Source organism: Cornus florida, unplaced genomic scaffold (genome assembly GCF_030987335.1).
Source record: "Cornus florida cultivar Cherokee Brave unplaced genomic scaffold, ASM3098733v1 CherokeeBrave_3.0.0_Hap2_Chr05, whole genome shotgun sequence".
Lineage (NCBI taxonomy): Eukaryota > Viridiplantae > Streptophyta > Magnoliopsida > Cornales > Cornaceae > Cornus > Cornus florida.
The window spans coordinates 83,586,275-83,594,340 of NW_026775575.1; the positions used below are offsets into that span (position 1 = coordinate 83,586,275).

At 30.6% G+C, this 8,066-nt stretch overlaps 1 long non-coding RNA gene across 1 annotated transcript; it reads right to left on the bottom strand.

The window, feature by feature from the left end:
* Positions 1-4,678: 4,678 nt before the first annotated feature.
* LOC132307237 (uncharacterized) lies at positions 4,679-7,113 on the bottom strand. Its single transcript, XR_009482192.1, has 2 exons — positions 6,770-7,113; positions 4,679-5,913 (listed from the first exon to the last, which is right to left on the bottom strand). It is a non-coding gene; the product is annotated as an uncharacterized LOC132307237 (long non-coding RNA).
* Between the last annotated feature and the right edge of the window lie 953 nt (positions 7,114-8,066).

Below are 8,066 nucleotides of genomic sequence, written 5' to 3' on the forward strand. Positions count from 1 at the left end.
CATAACTTTTGCTTCTGCTTTTAGGCAAAAGAGAAAGAGAAATAGAAGCTATTACTTTCATTTGGCTTATGTGTTAGTGTTTGGAAGCTATTTTAGGAGAGCTTTTAATACCAGAAGAGTTTTTCTAAATGTTTGGCAAAGTATTTGTTGAAGCTCTTATATTATTGAAATAACTATTTTGCCCTTATTGTTATTTTGGACTCTTTGGTAACCTAAAGTATTTAACTGTTTTTTCATACCCAACTCTTTTCTAAGCATAGACAAAAAAAACTTTCAATATAATCAAATTTAATTTCACATACCAACAGTATATTGTGCTAAAAAAAAAAATACCAATTCCATCTCATCACTAATATGACAAAATAAAATATTTACCTAGACATAATTTCATCATTAATATGACAAAATAAAATATTTATCTAGACATAAGTTCCGAATAACTCTCCAGTATTTTCTCAGTCAATCAAGTAGTATTTATCTACAAAATAATAAATTCACTGATAATAAAAAATTATTATCCATACCAAAAGCAACCTAACCTAATATTTGAAGTTAGAACATATGCTCACCTAGTAAGCATTTCTGTAGGTAAAAGCAACCTAACAAAAAATTGGGATTTGAGAAATTTTTTTATCCATGAAAAAAATTAGATTTTGATACCTAATCAGCAATATATTGAATAAGTAGAAAAATTAAAGAATGAAGTCAAATGGAGGGGGAAAAATGAAGTCAAATGGAGGGGGAAAGCCTGTTCAAGTGAAAAAAAAAATAATAATAATAAAATAAACACAAACAGATTCTTGCATTGTTAGAGGTCAAAGATGGAATGTTTAGTTCAAATTAGAGAGCCAAACTATGATAGAATATTAGACTTTTATCAAATTAAAATTACAGGACATCACTTTTTCATTATATATTTTAGAACACAAATGTCACAAAAGAGGATACCAAACAGCCACCAAGAACATCAAACAACCAAAAGGACCAAACCACTTATTTAAACACGTATATATTGACCCTCCGACCAATACAACAATGGTTTCTAAGCCATTTCACTTCCATCTCCTTCCGAAAAGACATTTCATAGTGCAAAACTCAAACAATGAAGTTTTTCTTCTATATGCTAATATCAATAACCAATGGTTCTTCGCTTTCCTGATTCCAAAAGAGGCCCTTTCTCCCGTAAATCAAAATATTCCCCTTCTTCATGCTTTCATACAGAAGGATGAGAAAACGGATGAAGATCGGCTTGGGGAGCTGACCTTGACAAAAGGAATCAACATATTTACCGAATATGATGATAAACTTTCATATCGCCCTGTGCTTGAGTTGTAAAAATTGTCCTTTGAGTTGTGTTAGGGTTTTGGAAGAAGACGCCTTTTTATAATGGCATATATTGTAATTTTATTTTCTCACTGCCTAAAGAGAAGGGTACGCTTGGAATATTGAAAGTTTCATTAAACTCATAAACAACTTCCAGTGTGTTTTAAAGAAGAGCGTTAAACGCTCTTCTAAGGTCCAAAAGTTCTTCTAAAAAATTAGGCAAACACCACTCAAAATAGCTTTCAAGTCTAAAAAGTCAAAAGCAGCGTTTGAAGAGCCAATCCAAACAGGCCCTAAATGTGTAAACCCCTTCCTAATTTCTTAACATTTAGAGTCCTGCTATTTGGCTCGACAAATAAAAACCTACTACTTCACCGAGTCTATGTGGCTACCTGTGTGTCAAATATAATGGGACCCATTATAAAATATAAGGTAATTGACTATTTAGAAAGTTGTAATTTTTTTTATAAGTGTATCCTAATCTAGTATCTTTGTTGGAGATTAAAGTTTCAATCACCATGTATACGTATAGTTGTTTTATATTTCGAATTGTATCTCTGTAAGGACCATTAAGATACTTCAGATTTTGTTTTTGATCATTAATATTTATCTATTACTTTGATAGGAATTTGTTAATTGCTATATTGATCAAGATTAATGATCTATCTAACTCCCAAAAACAAAGACAAGAAGAGAAATTTAAAAAAAAAAAATTGTGAAAGCATGGAAAAATTATAAAATATTTCAGTTTTTACTCTAAATTTTGTACAAATCTAATTATTAAATTTGAGTACCTTGAAACTTGTTGTGAAAAATAAATAAAAAGAAGATGATGATATGGCTATAGAAAACTAAAAAGATAAGGAAAGGGAAAGGAAGTATTACCAACAGGAGGTCAGAGGTTCAAATCTCAAAAGAGACAAGTGCGTGTGAGTACCAACTAGGAAAAAAAAAAAAAAAGGTTATATTTTATGGAAACAAACGAGAGTAGTAATGATGCCTATTTAAGTTGAAATTTGGAATAACCAGTCAATAATATCATTTTCCTTTAATTTAACAAATATTTGTTTTATTTGGGTGTGAAAATAGAATGTTTAATTATAGAACATTTAATTAATTGTGGTAATAACTTATTTTCTTTATTTTTGTATTTTAAAAAAGAAAAGCATATTGCCACTCTATTTTCCTAAATTGGACTCCAATATTAAAAGAAGCGACATTCTAACCTTGACTTTATAGGTAAATGATTATTTTTCTCAAATACCACATCTACACTTTGAAATTTGAAATAATCTTTTTGTGTCTTTATTATTCTGTGTCGTGTTTGGCAAACAAATCTGATTCTTCTGCCTCTTAATTCCTCTATTTCTTGTTCTCATTGTCATTAGTATCCCTTTTGAGCCCTTAAAAATGGTAAAAAATTCCTAATTAGTTTTAACCAATTATATGAAAATTAGTGAAGAAATTGGTAAAGCATACCTGTGAGTGTGAAATACTTATAAAAACGGCTAATTTTTGCACAATTAGGAGCCACTTCCAGAAAACCATTTTTCTTTAATTTATGCTCATGTCTGTCTGTTGTGCCACATTACAAACACAGTAGAGCTGGCCTCAAGTATGTTATTTCATATTACTGAAAGAGTGTACTTGACACAATAGCATAATCAAGAAGTGTGGAAAAGTGATAATTTTATTTTGCTGCTTCTCCAATCCGTTTAAGTCTTTTAGCAATATATATTATTTCTAATGGATACTGTTCAAGTAATAATTTACTCTTTTATCCTAACATGGTTATTATTATTTTATCAACCAACCACGATAAGTAATTAATACTAATTATCTCCTTCTATTTTCTTTCCTATCATTGAAAATCCAAAGAAAAATATTATGAGAAAAAACTATACTGGCCACACACTTTGTAGTACACCTCTCTGCTATTCATCCGAAGATGACACACATGAGTTGGAATTTGAATTCATATTTCATTGAACTGTTGTTTTTAATAGTAAATATATTAAAACAGAATTTTCCGAGTTAACGAAAGAAGTTTTGATTTGCTCAAATGGACCCACCAAAACCATGCACCATCAACCAAAGTTAAAATTATAGATGACGTGTAAAATTCTAAGCCAAGTAAAGCGCACGATAAGAAATTGAAGGTGAACTAGCTGGAGAGGTTTGCCCCTCAAGATTTTGTAGGGACGGAGTAAGGAATTCACCCTATTAAACATGATAAATAGCTAACGGGGCACAAAGACGACAAGTCGAGAAATATTAGTGCAATAATGGTGTCGTATTCTAAATTCATATTGTATATAATACTCCTAATTCAAAAAACAACTGAGGTAACATTCGAAAGCATAAATTTGGACATTAAGGATTTTCTTGGCAACAAATTCTATTTTGCATTTTCAACTTAATATGAAATAGATATATAAAAATATATTTTTGTGGTGTGATTTATTTTGAAATAAAAACATATTTGGTGACTAACTTGTTGTACAGTGTTTGATGAAAAAATGTTTGAGTTATTTTAAAAAATGATGCTTACATTATATTGGTTTTTTTAAAATTTTTAAAAAAATTCATTACATTTGATTAACTACAATAATAAAAACAAATGAAGAAAAAAATAAAAAGAAGAAGAAAATAAAAAGAAAAAAAATGAGAAAACTTTGAAGGGTAAAAATAAAGGATTGGTTGAATAAAGGGAATACAAACTTTTTAAAGAGAATCAATAAAAAAAAAAAAATGAATCTTCTCTTTTTCCTAACCCTTTGCATGTTACCTTCTTAAGCAAACAACTCTTAGGGCCGTCGCATGCGTTTTGCTTTTGGCTAAAACAGAAACAATGTTTTTACTATTAGAGTGTTTTGGCAAAAATCGGAAACACGTTTGGGAACGATGTTTTGTTATGAAAATGTTGGAAACAGAAACATGTAAAACATGTTTGGTAAGCCATGCGTTTTAAGAATTTTGAAAACAAAACATATTTGGTAACTCCAACTGCTGTAAAAAAAAAATAAAACAGAAATAAAAAACATGTTTGGTTATCACTGCTTTTAATTTATTTTTATAAATTTTAAATATATTTATAAATTTATTTCTATATAAATAGTCTATATATTTTTAATAAATATATTGAAATTTAAACACACAAACATGTGTATATATATATACAATGGCAAAAAAAGTATAGGCTCGGCCTATCTAAGCTATTTATTTCATTTGCCTTGTATATATATATACAATGGCAAAAAAAATCCTGTCCTCGCAATCTGGCATTATATAGAAACTGACTAAATAAATCCACTATGCAAACAGATTAGTATACCAAAACAAATAACCAAACACATAAAAAGTTAATGGCTTACTGCATATATTATATTCATCATTCTTCAAAAAATCCAGGAAACTTGAGGTTCTTATTGACAACAACAATTTATCCCCAAGTGATTTTCGAAAAAAAAAACAATTTATCCCCAAGTCCCAGTACATATCCACTTATGACAGAGTACAATATGTTAGACCAGAAAAAAAAATCACAATCCCAAATGTTTAATTAGATACTACTATTACAGTAAACAAGACTAGAAACCTTTCTCTAATTCCTGTCCGTCTAACTTTTTCCCAATGAACACAATCTTGTTTATTCTTGGTTCATCTGGACGACCGATCCGGTGAACCTTGGAATATATCATGAACTCCCTGTTACACAGACACACCAGGGATAGGAAAACAGATCATTAACCATCTATGGGCTATAGCATCATTTAAGTATTAAAAGGAACTCATATTCCTTGAACTAAATTTGCAGAAACAACATCAACAAGTAAGAAATTTGGCATGCCAAAACACAAATAAAAACTAGGTCATAATTTATTTAATACAGGCTCCCGTCTGGCATATAAGAGCATCCAATTTGTTTGGTCGCACAATTCTACTAGACAGCTAAAACTGGGGAGGACATATGTCAGTATTGACAAACATCGAGATTTTGACCAAGTTTGATATCTTGATACATAGACATAGATTGTGAGAGAGTGATTCCAAAGTGGTATTGAATGAACATGCCAATATCAAGAGAAAAATAGAACAAAAAACAAAGCAAATATTTTGGGTTAAATTTGTTAAAAATACATCAAGAGGATCATCTAAAGCCATTTGCATTTTACATAGCACAGAATTGGTAAGTACATTAGAAGTGAAGTGAAACTGGAAATAGTACTCCTCAATACTCAACTAAAAATTGAAACCTCAAATTCATTGATTGATCAACACAGTCTTCTATTTAACTACATAGCCTTGCTCAATTCACATGCTATGGTATCTTTCTTCTTTAATTCTACTTAATTGTTTCAGAATAACAGTAAAAAGTATATATGGTTATGCGGTATTCAAATTCAACCAATCACTTTAAACTAAAATATACACGCATAGGAAATATGTAATCTAGAGTTATGAATCCTAGAGAGGAAAACCACTTACAAGTTGCATCAAGTGATAAAGTTTGAGGTGTCAGTATACAACACCAATGCCTTCTCATAAACAGGTTTAATTTTGCCAGAAACTAGAAATATATGAGGGTCACTGCAACATTGAACCATAAAATGAAGTTTCATAATTACAAGTATACAAAAAGTGCAAGAATTTGTCTACTTTTTGAAAGCCTCTGAAGCTATAAACCAGCAAAGAGAACGGGAAAAATGCACCTCAACAACAATTTTAACACTAACGAATTCGATCAATGGATGAGGTTTTATGGCAAAATAATGTTTGAATTCGAGGGCAACCACATTATGCAAGAAATAATAAAAAAGACGGTAAAAAAATTCACCAAATAGGATTTAGTTTGCAAAACAAGAATTACAGAACTTGATTAATTGATTGCTTAAAAAAAATTAAAACACCCATACATACAAGTTAGCAGTTGCAGAGAGAGGGCTTGAGAGTTGAGAGACTACTCAATTTCCCAAAATTGAAAAATTGCCGTGCATATAAAATTATATCTATAATTAAAACAATGCGTATATGTTCTTTCTGGGGATTCCAATTCTCCAATCGAATTTCGTTATTTTTAGGAATTTTTCAAAAATAAAAATTAAATATGCGACGAAAATATAACCTAAATCATCACAACTTCAACCCTTTCTTGCAATCAAACTTAAATCGATCATAGACAACTTGAAAACCAACATAAATATGAGACAGACCCAATCTCCAACAGGCCAAGACAAGAGGTCCAACAGGCCAAGACAAGAGACATTTGGAAGCAACTTGATTGATTCATAAACAAATAAATAAGCATGATTTTGAAGAAAAATGAACCAAATCAAAGCTCAGAAAACTTGCATTTGTGGTCGTTTTTCAGAAGAAAAAAAAAAATAGGGTTTCAAATCAATGAACTTAAATGTTTAGGAAATAAAAAGGTAAAATTTGCTCAAACCTGCCTTGATCTTCGACGAAGACAACAAATGGAAAAGATCGATGGTCAGATTGAGCAAAAACACCACTGAAAGCAAGGATCGGTCATCGTTTTCAGCCAAACAAGCACATAGTGTAGAGTCGCCACAAAATCGCCACAATCGCTTATACGATGACCTATTTTCGAGCCATAATCGCTTTAGATTCTCCGATTCTTGCCTTGTTCTTCGACCAAGACAACAAAAGAGCAAAGATCGGTGGTCGGTTTGGTGGATTTTAGCCAAACAAGCACACAGCACAGTCGCCCCAAAATCGCCACCGCTCGAGCTCTCTAGAAACCCTAGAAAATGACTGAAATGTTTTAAGTTTGGTTTATGTACGTGTCGCAAGTCTAGTTTGAGTGGTGTTTTTACTTCTTCTGCTAAAGTGATTATTTGGGTCAATAGTACCCAAAACACAGTAAAACACCAAAATGGTGTTTTAATTTTTGGCCTAAAAATTGAATCTGTTTTGACACTATTGGCAACAAAGTAGACCGAACCAAACATATTTTGGGCTAAAAAATTACTATTGTAGCAGGCCTGCAACAAAAACACATGAAGCAAAACAGATACCAAACAGGCCCTGTACTTTTAAAAGTTGCATCATCTGGCCTGGGTTGATATGACTTTACCACCTAAATGTACTTTCTCTATTTTTAGTATTTATTTTAAAAAATGATGCTTACATTATATTGGTTTTTTTTTCAGATTAAAAAAAAAATTCATTACATTTGTTTAACTACAATAATAAAAACAAATGAAGAGAAAAATAAAAAGAAGAAGAAAATAAAAAGAAAAAAAAATGAGAAAACTTTTAAGGGTAAAAATAAAGGATTGATTGAATAAAGGGAATACAGAATTTTAAAATAAAAAAGAGAAAAAAAAAAAAAAAAAAAAATTGAATCTTCTATTTTTCCTGGCCTTTGTATGTTACCTTCTTAAGCAAACAACTCTTATACTTTTAAAAGGTGCATCATCTGGCCTTGGTTGATATGACTTTACCATCTAAGTGTACTTTCTCTATTTTTATTATTTATAGCCGCTAATATCTAATGTTACCATGTGATGTTTTTTATTTATTTTTCAATACTCCACTCCATACAATTTTTTTTTTGGTTATAATTTTTTTGGTATTCGTTTGTTATAAAGGACACCACAACCTAGCCTCTATTTTGTCCAGTTGGCTTCAATCCTACTTAGTACATCACCATCAATCTCCCCATCTTCTTTGTAATATTTTACCAAGGTCATGTTAATTGGATGTTGCAAAACTTGGAG